Source organism: Sciurus vulgaris, assembly GCF_902686455.1.
Source record: "Sciurus vulgaris genome assembly, chromosome: 3".
NCBI classification, from domain to species: Eukaryota; Metazoa; Chordata; class Mammalia; order Rodentia; family Sciuridae; genus Sciurus; species Sciurus vulgaris.
In genome coordinates, this window is record NC_136463.1 from 189614720 (window position 1) to 189626681 (window position 11962).

General features: G+C 46.1%; 1 pseudogene across 1 annotated transcript; it reads left to right on the forward strand.

The window, feature by feature from the left end:
• The first annotated feature begins 5628 nt into the window (after positions 1–5628).
• LOC306655802 (biogenesis of lysosome-related organelles complex-1 subunit 2-like) lies at positions 5629–6567 on the forward strand (annotated as a pseudogene). Its single transcript has 2 exons — positions 5629–5676; positions 5718–6567. The product of its transcript is annotated as a biogenesis of lysosome-related organelles complex-1 subunit 2-like (transcript).
• Positions 6568–11962: the final 5395 nt, after the last annotated feature.

An 11962-nucleotide genomic window follows, 5' to 3' on the forward strand; every position in this document is an offset into this window, starting at 1 on the left:
AGGTAATCTGGCTGAGGAGATTGGGGTCCCTCGGGTGGAGGAGATTGGGGTCCCTCGGGTGGAGGAGATTGGGGTCCCTCGGGTGGAGGAGACCGGGACCCTCAGCTGAGGTAATCTGCGCTGAGGAGATTGGGGTCCCTGTGTGGAGGAGACCGGGACCCTCAGCTGAGGTAATCTGCGCTGAGGAGATTGGGGTCCCTCGGGTGGAGGAGATTGGGGTCCCTCGGGTGGAGGAGACTGGGGTCCCCCGGGTGGAGATTGGGGTCCCTCGGGTGGAGGAGATTGGGGTACCTCGGGTGGAGACAGGGGTCCCTCGGGTGGAGGAGACAAGGGTCCCTCGGGTGGAGATTGGGGTCCCTCGGGTGGAGGAGACTGGGGTCCCTCGGGTGGAGGAGATTGGGGTCCCTCGGGTGGAGGAGACTGGGGTCCCTCGGGTGGAGGAGACTGGGGTCCCTCGGGTGGAGGAGACTGGGGTCCCTCGGGTGGAGGAGACTGGGGTACCTCGGGTGGAGACAGGGGTCCCTCGGGTGGAGGAGACTGGGGTCCCTCGGGCCGGGGAGACCGACTGGGACCCGCGGTCCGCTGGGGCGAGCCTCGGGGCATCTGGGGCTCCTGGACGGACGCCCTGCAGGCCGGGTGCTGGGGGGCGAGGGGCCAGGCGGAGGCCGCCTAGGGAGAGAGGCGCCCACGCACAGCCGCCGCCGCCTTCGGCGCCGCCGCAGCAGCCGCAGCCAAGCGCTGCGCTTCAGCCACCGCGTCTGAGCCCCGAGGGAGTCGGCAGGTGCAGGCTGTCATACAGCCGCCAATCAGCGCTGCGGATACTGCCGTCCAGCCAATCGGCGCTCCGCAGGGCGGAAGGGCGGGGCGGAGGGCGGAGCCGTGTTTGTCAGTCCCGGCGCCCGGTTCTGGGCGGGGGCCAGAGCCGCCTCGCTCCAGGGAGTCTATCCAGAAGCCTAGGGCGGCGCAGGCGCATTTCCCTGTGCCTGCTCCAGGGGCTCCGCAGGCCGGGGTCTCTGCACTGTGGCCTGTGACAGAGGGCCTTCATCTAGAGGGTTTTAAGCCTCAGGATTGCAGGGGCGTGGGTTTCTGTCAGGGCCCCATAATAGGGTCCCGTCGGGTAACGGTGGTACTAGGAGCCCCGGGGTTGGGAGGCTGCAAACCGTGGGTGGGCTGTGAAGGAGAATGCCACCAGGGCTCCTTCTGTGGCATGCCACAGGCAGTGCAGTGGGATCTGGCCACGCGTGCAGACCCTCCCCAGGCTGGTTTCTAGTCCTGGAAGGGATTCTCAGCCCGTCCTCTGCATAAACCAGCGGACGCGCTTGAAACTGTGCTCAGACCCCGGAAGTCAGTCTGTGAGCTCACGTCCCGCCAAGGGAACAGCCGCCCCTGAAGACAGACAGTCCCTGTGAGAGGGCAGGCCGGGCCTGGATGGCAGTGCGGGTCCTGGGGACCAGGACCTTGTGGTTGGAGAGATCAGCGCTTACCACTCTTTTTGAGCCCAAGATTTGTGTTTGATATTGGGTGTATCCCTACAATGTACCCCAACTTCTGGGGTATTTTCAATTGTATTTTTTGATTAATTGATTTTTTTTTTTTTTTTTTTTTTTTTGCTGGTGCATTTACACACACACCTGTGTAGGAACATACACAGATTAATATACACATTAATTCTGGTTCTCAAACCAGAGCCAGAAATCTATACGGTTGGACAACCTGCATTTATCATTCAATATATTTTAGATCTCTATCATCTGTGTATCTATTTGTTCTTTACCTTTCAAGCATATTATGTTATAAAAGGAAGCTCAATAAGTGCTTAACGTTCTGTGGGTAACTTGCTCCAAGATATCTGCTCTGAGCCATCCACGCTATTGATAGATGCTTTGCTTCCTAAGCTTTAGAATGTGAAATAAGGCTCAGAAGAACATTCTTTTTTTAAAATTTATTTTTATTGTAAACAATTGGGATACCTGTTGTTTCAGTTTGTACATGGAGTAACACATACCATTTGCATATTCATATATTTACATAGAGTAACGATGTTTGATTCATTCCTTTATTTTTTTCCTCCCACCACCCCTCCCACCCCTCTTTTCCCTCTATACAGTCCCTCCTTCCTCCATTCTTGCCCCCCTCCCACCCCCCATTAAGTGTCATCATCCGCTTCTCAGTGAGATCATTCCTCTTTTGAATTTTTGAGATTGGCTTATCTCACTTAACATGATATTCTCCAATTTCATCCATTTGCCTGCAAATGCCATAATTTTATTATTCTTTATAGCTGAGTAATATTCCATTGTATATATATATACCACAGTTTCTTTATCCATTCATCAATTGAAGGGCATCTAGGTTGGTTCCATAGTCTGGCTATTGTGAATTGAGCAGCTATGAACATTGATATGGCTGTATCTCTGTAGTGTGCTGATTTTAAGTCCTTTGGGTATAGGCCAAGGAGTGGGATAGCTGGGTCAAATGGTGGGTCCATTCCAAGTTTTCTAAGGAATCTCCACACTGCTTTCCAGAGTGGCTGCACTAATTTGCAGCCCCACCAGCAATGTATGAGTGTACCTTTCTCCCCACATCCTCGCCAACACCTGTTGTTGCTTGTATTCTTGATAATTGCCATTCTAATTGGGGTGAGATGGAATCTTAGAGTAGTTTTGATTTGCATTTATCTTATTACTAAAGATGTTGAACATTTTTCCATATGTTTGTTGATTGCTTGTAGATCTTCTTCTGTGAAGTGTCTGTTCATTTCCTTAGCCCATTTGTCGGTTGGGTTATTTGTATTCTTGGTGTAGAGTTTTTTGAGTTCTTTATATATTCTGGAAATTAGTGCTCTATCAGAAGTGTGAGTGGCAAAGATATTCTCCCACTCTGTAGGCTCTCTCTTCACATTGCTGATAGTTTCCTTTGCTGAGAGAAAGCTTCTTAGTTTGAATCTATCCCAGTTATTGATTCTTGCTTTTATTTCTTGTGCTATGGGAGTCCTGTTAAGGAAGTCTGATCCTAAGCCAACAAGGTGAAGATCTGGACCTACTTTTTATTCTATAATCTGCAGGGTCTCTTGTCTGATTCCAAGGTCCTTGATCCATTGTGAGTTGAGTTTTGTGCAGGGTGAGAGATATGGGTTTAGTTTCATTCTGTTGCATATGGATTTCCAGTTTTCCCAGCACCATTTGTTGAAGAGGCTATCTTTTCTCCATTGCATATTTTTGGCCCCTTTGTCTAGTATGAGAAAATTGTATTTATTTGGGTTTGTGTCCGTGTCCTCTATTCTGTACCATTGATCTACCTGTGTATTTTGGTGCTACAGAAGAACATTCTTTATCCATAAATAACTCTTCACATATAAAATTATGTCATTGATAGGGTCTCACAATTGGAATAACCAATTCAAAAGACACAAAAAGCTTAAGCTGTGGATAGATATAAATCATTCAATAATTTTGATTAAAATTGGTTTTTTATATAGTGAACAGTGTCTCACACTCATGTGTGTGTACCAGTGTCCTCCTAGAGCAGCCCCTGGCCTGCCTATCTGTTGGGATTTAAGTCTTGCTGTGGGCCTAGGAGGCAGTAAGGGGAGTGTCACATCATGAAAACCATGCACTATCTGTAAAGTACCTTCCCTGGGGGCTATTCTTACTGACTTTTAAGCAAGAGAAGACAAATTTTAACAGAGAGGAAGAGGGATTGTTTTCTCCCGTAAGAGACTTAGGGGAATTCAGGGTGAAAAGTTCTCAGCTCCATTCAAGTCTGATATGTTAACATCTTATATCATTTGTTATAATGAGTAAATACGGATATGCTATTTTTGTTTGGATTCTTTTAGTTTTACCTTTTCCTGTTCTGGGGTCCCATCTAGGACCTCATGCAACATGTTGTCATTAGTTCCCACAGGCTCTTTGGGTGACAATTTCTCTGACCTTTCTTGTTCTGATGACCTTGACAATGTTGAGGAGGAGCATCAGGTATTTTCAGATTGCTCTTCACTGGGATTTCCTTGGAGAGATTGCAGGTTGCTACACAATAAGAACCATACTTTTGGCCTCCACCCCCACTTCCTGGTGCAGAGCTCCCCAAGTCCTATTTCCTGAGGGATGGGGTGTTAGGAGCTTCTTTTCTTCTAGTATTTGCTCCTTGCACAGAGCTCCTGAATCCATCAGACTCTTCAGGTGACAGGAGGCTCTTTTGCTGTCATAAAGATTTTGGTGGGCTCTAGGGCGGCTTCAGGATGGAGGATGGGCATGAGAAAGACCTGCGATGATAAAAGCTTGGAACTTTCAGTTCCCGCTCCCATCCTCTGGGGAAAGAAGTCTATGTCCATCATGCGTATGTGATTAAGTCTGCACAGAGGTCTCTACAAGAAGTGGCTCAGGGATTTTCTGAGTCGCTGAACCCACCCAGGGTGGTGCACCTAACTCCATGTGGGCAGAGCCTTCTGGGCTGGAGATCTTCCTGAACCTCATTCTGTGCATCTCTTCAGACTGTTCAGGTCTATCCTTTATAACAAACAAGTGTCTTAACTCTTTCAGGCTGCTATAACAAAATACTTTAGGCTGGTTATTTATAAACAACAGAAATGTATTATTTACAGCTCTGGGAAGTCCAAGACCTAGGCACTAGGGCCTGCTCTTCATAGATGGTGTCTTCTAGTCATGTCCTATTGGCAGAATGTAGAAACAGGCTCCCTTAAGAAGTCTTGATAGGGCTCTTTCCCATCCTTCTCATTTCCAAATGACCGACTTCTGCACCCTTTGCCTACATGGATTTAATTAGTTTCCTTCTCGTGTTCTCCATTCTATCCCTCGGTATCACCAAATCCTAAATAATGTGTAGAGTATTTCCCGTAGGTTTTCTCAAATGCATAGTGGCAAGTGACGTCCATCGAAGTGCCATAGAGAATGCTGCAAACCCTACCCACTGTCACCACTGGTCTGCTTATCATCTCTGTAATGTCGTCTTTTCTAGAATGTCGTAATAAGTGGGCCACTCAGGGAGCAGCCTCTTCAGCCTGGCTTATTTTACTTGGCAACGTGTGGGTGGGATCCATCTGTGTCTTTGCACAGGTTGGTGGGCATTCCCTTCTCTTCTGTGTTGCTGAACTTGTTCTGCTGCGTGCATGCTCCCTGATTTCTTATGCATTCAGCTATGGAAGGACATTGAGTTCAGATCTGGCCGGCCTCAGCAGAGCTGCTGTGCATAATCACATGCTGGTTTTGTTTGGACATGCTTTTTCAAAGCAGTTGTCTAAATGCAGATAATTTTTAGGCACACTGTTGGGTCATAGGTTACACTTGTTTTGCTTTGGGAAGAATTGGCACACTGAGCTCCAGAGTGGCAATGCCTGAGGGTACCGATGTCCCGCATCCTGCCCCTTGCAGAGTGTGGCCGTCCTGGGAGAAGTGCCCTGCTACCTCGGTTTTAAATTGACATTCCCTAATGATATGAGGTGCTGGATATTATTTTGTATAACTATTTACCATCTTTATGTTTTCTTTGGTCATGTGTTCAGATATTTACCTATTTTATTTGGGTTTTTAGTTGTTGGTTTTTAAGAATTCATTGTTATTTGAATACAAATTCCTTTTTCAGAAAGTTGCTTTGTCGCGCAGGGCCGGCATGGCGGCGGCTGCGGAGGCTGTCCCTGCGGCGCGACGCGAGGAACCCGCTCGAGGTACCCAGTCCGGCGGGCGTCCTGGGGCTCCCAGCAGCGAATCGAGGTGGCGGGACCGAGCGATGCCGCCGGGGAGACAGCTGAGGAAGCAAAGGAGCCCGCCGAGGCTGACATCACTGAGCTTTGCCGGGACATGTTCTCCAAAATGGCACTTACTTGACTGGGAACTGAGGCCACCAGTGAAGACTATAAACTCCTGGAAAATAGAATAAACTAACAGCCTGAAGTATCTTGAAATGAAAGACATTGCTATAAACATTAGTAGAGACTTAAAGGACTTAATCCAGAAGTATGCTGGACTACAGCCTTACCTGGATCGGATCGATGTGATCGAGGAGCAGGTAGCAGCTCTTGAGCAGGCAGCCTACAAGTTGGATGCATATTCAAAAAACTGGAAGCCAAGTACAAGAAGCTGGAGAAGCGATGAAAACGTATTCCTATGGGATAAAGCCTTTTTTTTTTTTTTTTTTTTTTTTTTTAATGTGGAAGACTGTTTTATAACACTCAGATCCTGAGGCTGATGAATTGTCAAAGCTCCTCAAAAGGCAACTATGCTGGTCATCCCAGGAACATCACGATGTCAGGTAAACTGGAGGACTGTGGCTGCTCCTGAACCTCCTTTGAGGCAGTGTCCCTCAGAAACACACAGCTCCTTAACTTTTACTTGAATGCTTCATTATCCATTCAGGACAGAGACTCTCAAAGTTCAGAATAAACCTGGGCTTGCCAGTGGAATCAAATGAGAGGACCTGTTTTCCATGATAGTGGTTGAGTACCACAATATTTTCTTAAATGACTGGTTTTTGAGTTACTGTGTAAATTTTTTTTAATTAATGATGCTAATGTATTGTTAACAAGATCTAAAGTAAAAAAAGAAAAAAATGGTCAAAAAAAAAAAGAAAGTTGCTTTGTAAATAATTTATCTCAGTCTGTGAGTTATTTCTTTGTTCTCTCTTTCACAGAGTAGCAAATTTAATATTAATGTATGGTGCTAGGAATTGAACCCAGGGTCTCACACATGCTGGGCGAGTGCTTTGACATTGAGCTACATCCCCAGATCCTTATTTTATTTTATTTTGAGACAGGGTCTTGTTAAGTTTCTCAGGCTGGCCTTGAAGTTGTGATCTTCCTGTCTCAACTTCCTGAGTAGCTGGGATTACAGGCATGCAGCACTGCATTTAATGAAAATTTAATTTTATTAAGTCTATGTTGCTAACACTTTTTATTCTATAAATTGCCTTTTGGTGTTTGTGTTAAAACTCACCAGCAAGGGCTAGGGATGTAGCTCAAGTACTGGAATGCTAACTGTGTGTGAAGCTCTGGGTTCCATCCCCAGAACCACAGCTTGTGTGTGCGTGCCCACGCCCACACACACAGCCTAACCACCAAGCCTATAGTTACACAGATTGTCTTTTGTTTCTTTCTAGGATTTTGTTTTAGTTTTGTTTCTCAAATTTCAGTGATGGACTTTTTTGAGTAAGTTTTTGTAGGAGTTTCAGTTTGTGTCTCCATTCACTTAATACAGCTTCCAAATACTAGTTTCATCACCATTAAAAAAAAAAAAAAAACCCCACAGGTAATGAGGTTTATTTCTGCTTGCATTTCCAAAGTTCTGATATTGAACAATCTGAAGGCAGTAGGGGACAGGTGTGCATGGCTGAACTGCAGCATCTTGACAGAGGGCAGGTGCTGCCATCCTGATCCCAGGGTGCCCAGGGGGCAGGGAGTCCAGGAATGACAGGGCCCCCCTCAGGACCAACTGATGGAGGGGGCATTGCGTATACCTGCAACTGAAGGAAAGATTGCTGTCCACATCTGGGGGGCAGGGAAGGAGACCAGTAGAGGAAAGGTCTCATGTGAAAGTGCAATTCACAGTGACCACTATGTCCGCTAACCCTGGACATGCCTGTCCACTATATGAGGTCCACACAGGGTGTTATGGGGCGCAACTTAAGAATAGACCGATCACCACTGAGAAGTCCAAATTTGAGAGTCTTTATTAAGCCGGCTGGCGACTGTCTCACACAATGCCCAAAAATATGGCTATTGGGAGAACAGCCTCGACCACAGGGTTGTAGGGGTTCTTATACCAAAAATCACATCAATCATGTGTCTGTTGCTATGATTCGAAATTACAAACCAACATCATGGGATCATCAACAGAGGGGGAAGTGGGTCAAAATGACCCTTATCTAGGTACAAACTAAAGAATGGTTGCTAACATCCACACAATTACCGTTTGCATGGTACATTGGTTAAGAGCAGTAGGAATCAAAAGAGAGCAATTCTTTACTACATAGGAGTTGCCATTGTATATTATTCAACATGTCACACCAAGTAACTGATGATGGGCACAGAGATGGGGTGTTCCCATGGGAGAAGCTTACTTCCTACATAACATGGAGTCTCAGAGCAAAATGGAGTCTGTTTAGTCATTTCCCTTAGAGTCTGGCCTAGAACATTCTCATGGAGCCAGATCTGTCAGCCCATCACAAGGGTTCCTTAATACTCTTAGCCATATGTGGCCACTAATACTAATATGATACCTACACAATGGGCTTTGATACTAATCTGTCCATATGTGAACATAGTAGCACTATCCATATAGTGACCACTACCAGTGGCTTTTAATATTTGTGTAATGTCTACACTGTGTGCTCTGTGCTGATGTGATGTCCACACTGTGCACTCTGCACTAACATGATGTCCAATTATGTGCTCTTCACTAATGTGATTTCCAACTGTGTGCTTTACACTAATGTGATGTCCTACTGTGTGGTCTACACTAATGTGATGTCCTACTGCAGCTCTGTACTGATATGATGTCCACATTGTGCACTTTACACTAATGTAATGTCTAACTGTGTGCTCTGCACTAATGTGATGCCCTACTGTGCACTCTACACTCATGTGATGTACAACTGCAGTCTGCGCTGATATGATGCCCACACTGTGCACTTTACAGTAATGTGATGTCCATCTGTGCACTCTACACTCCTGTGATGTCCTACTGTGCGCTCTATACTCATGTGACATCCAACTGCAGCTCTATGCTGATGTGATGCCCACACTAAACCTGCTGTCTGAGTCTCCTGGACCTTGGAAATCAATTCCTTCTATATCACCTAGACGTTGGAAACCAGTTCCATCTGTGTCTCCTGCATTCTGGAAGTTGTCTTCAGTCTCACCTGGTTCCTGGAAAACTTCCTCTACACCTCCAGAGTCATGGAAGTCTGGACCACCGCAGCTCTGAAAGTCATCCCCTGCCTGGTCACCTGGGCACTGTAAAGCAGGTCCGCGCATGCCTCCTGAACATCACAGACCAGGCCCACTGCCACAGCACACACAGCTGAACCCTAAAGGTCAGTGAGGAGTGATGGGGTCAGGAAAGACACACAGACATTTTCTAGATTTTTTATTTGTTGCAGTCGTACATGACAGTAGAGTGCATTTATACATTTTGATAGATCATACATAAATGGAGTGTGATTTTTCATTTTTCTGATAATGCATGTTGTAGGATCACTTTGGTTATGCAGTCATACATGTACATGAGGCAATAATGTCTATTTTGCTCTATTGTCCTTCCTACCCCCATACCCTCTCCCCTCCCTTCACTCCCCTCTACCTAATATAAAATAACTCTATTCTTCCCTTCCCCCCATTGTTAATTATTATCTACATATCAAAGAAAATATTTGGGCTTGGTTTTTTGGATTTGGCTTATTTCACTTAGCATGATATTCTCCAGCTTCTTCCATTTATCATCAAATGCCATAATTTTATTCTTCTTTAAGCTGAGTAGTATTTCATTGTATACACACACACACACACACACACACACACACACACCACATTTTCTTTATGCATTCATCTGTTGAAGGGCATCTAGGTGGTTCCATAGTTCAACTATTGTGAGTTGTGTAATGTATAAAGCTGCTGCCCCGCCCACCAGGTACAGCCATTTTGCCCGCCTCCCAACCACTTGTCAATCTGTGAACATCCTGGCTAGCTATTGGTTCATCAGTCAGCTTGCAAGTGTCCTTCTCCGATATTGGTCCCCTGTTAGCCCAGCAGAATCCAACTGTTTACTGTGGCTTCCCCGCCATCTTTTTCCTTCCTTCTGTCTGTCCTACACACTCTTCTCTATCCTCCTGGCTTTCCACTCTCTTTAGCATGCACCCTTTTCTTTTCCTTTCTCTTTTTCTCTCATTTTCTCTCTTACCCTGCAGGGAGACACTGTTTGCTTAATAAATTTCCTTATATGATTTCCCGTGTCCGGCGTGGTTCCGTGGAAATTCTTTACAAGTTGAGCTGCTATAAACATTGATGTGACTGTGTCACTGCAATTTGCTGATTTTAAGTCCTTAAAACTTAGGATAAGTTGGGTATAAACTAAGGAGTGGGATAACTTGGTCAAATGGTGGTTCCATTCCAAGTTTTCTGAGGAATCTCCACACTGCTTTCCAGAGTGGTTGCACCATTTTGCAATCCCACTAGCAATGTATGAGTGTGCCTTTTCCCCACATCCTCACCAACATTTACTGTTGTTTGTATTCTTGATAATTGCCATTCTGACTGGAGTGAGATGAAATCTTAGAGTAGTTTTGATTTGCATTTCTCTAATTTCTAGAGATGATGAACAGTTTTTCATACATTTGTTGATAGATAATATTTTTTCTTCTGTGAAGTGTCTGTTCAGTTCCTTTGCCCATTTATTGATTGGGCTATTTGTGTGTGTGTGTGTGTGTGTGTGTGTGTGTGTGTGTGTTAAGTTTCTGAGTTCTTTGTATACCCTGGAGATTAATGCTCTATCTGAGGTGCATGTGGTAAAGATCTTGTCCCAATCTGTAGGCTCTCTCTTCACATTATTGATTGTTTCTTTTGCTGAGAAGCTTTTTATAACAGGACCCGTAAAGTGTGAGAAGCTAAATTAAGAATTGTCGGGGTCTTAAGCCCCCTTGCTCTTCTCGACCAGTGACAAGGGAAGGGGACACTCCCCAACAAGGCCAGACCAGGATAGGTAGGGCCAACCAGCTGCTCGCATGCAGCCCTCTGCACGTAGCCCTGTGGGCAGAGGACAATCAGATTCGTCAGGGAGAGCAGTCACAGAAGAAACTCGTTTATTGAGGAAATCACACAGCTTTTATGTAGGGTGGGAGCTAGGCGGGAACCAACTAGCTTAAAGGTCAGCAAGGCACACGGGGTACACGCAGGCGAGAGTCCCATAGAACTATATGGCAAGCACAAGCTGATCATGTTCGCAGAACTGTTGTAAACCAATCCCTGATGGTGGTCCGATTTATCGTCATTAACTATTGAAACCACCTTAGAGGTCTTGATCTTGCTCACTCGCCAGGGAGTAAGGAGTCAGCCTGAGTTAGTTACCGTGTCATTAGTCCCAACAAAGAATCAATAAGTGGGATGAAGACACACAAACATTTACAAAGAGAAAGCTGGGAGCAGGTAGGGCGCAGACCTCTGAGGAGGAACAGTGACCCAGAGCTAGCACAACATGCTTATTATATAGGTTTTGTCATCAAAAGCTTATTTGTGGGAAAGCTTCTGCAAAGCAGGCAGCCTTGAAGGCTGCAGTGCTTGCAAGATATTGTGGTTATCTTGTTATGCTCAGAATTCTGTGTCCCCCACAGCTGGTATCTGGGCTCAAGGTCAAGACTGCTATTGTTCTGTATCTTTGCACAGAACTTCCCCAGGCAGGGCACTGCCACAGCTCCTGGGTAATCTCTTTTGGCAACTTTGCATAGAAAGTTCCCAGGGCAGAGCACAGCCACAGCTCAGAGGCAGTCAAAGACCATTGTCTAAGGTGACTCTCCACAGCCCACCACTGTCCCCAGAGATCTGTAGCCCAGCAGGCTCTCCAGAGCCCAAGAAATCCTCAGGGTGACCAGTCACCAGACCTTTGGAAGCTTTCTTCTGACTAGTGGAAAACTTCTCCTGCTTCACTTGATTTTTCTGTGTCCCAGAAAAATTCCCATGGTGGTTCTCCTGATCTCTGGAAGTCTTCCTTTGTCATGGAAACTCAGAAGCATGCTGTCTTTCCTGAGACCCTGAAGCCAGGTCCTTCTGGGTCATCTGAGTCCTCAAGAGCAGCTTTGGCTATCTGGAAGCCTGTCCTTTCTATTGATGCTGAGTCTTGAAAGTCTGCACTGTTTCCTGAGCCCACCAGGGCAGCCCCTCCTGCTTCTCCTGGGCCACGGAGAAGAATGTGTTCTTTTCCCAGAGCCCTGGAAGCATGCCCTATTCCCTGAACTGCCCATC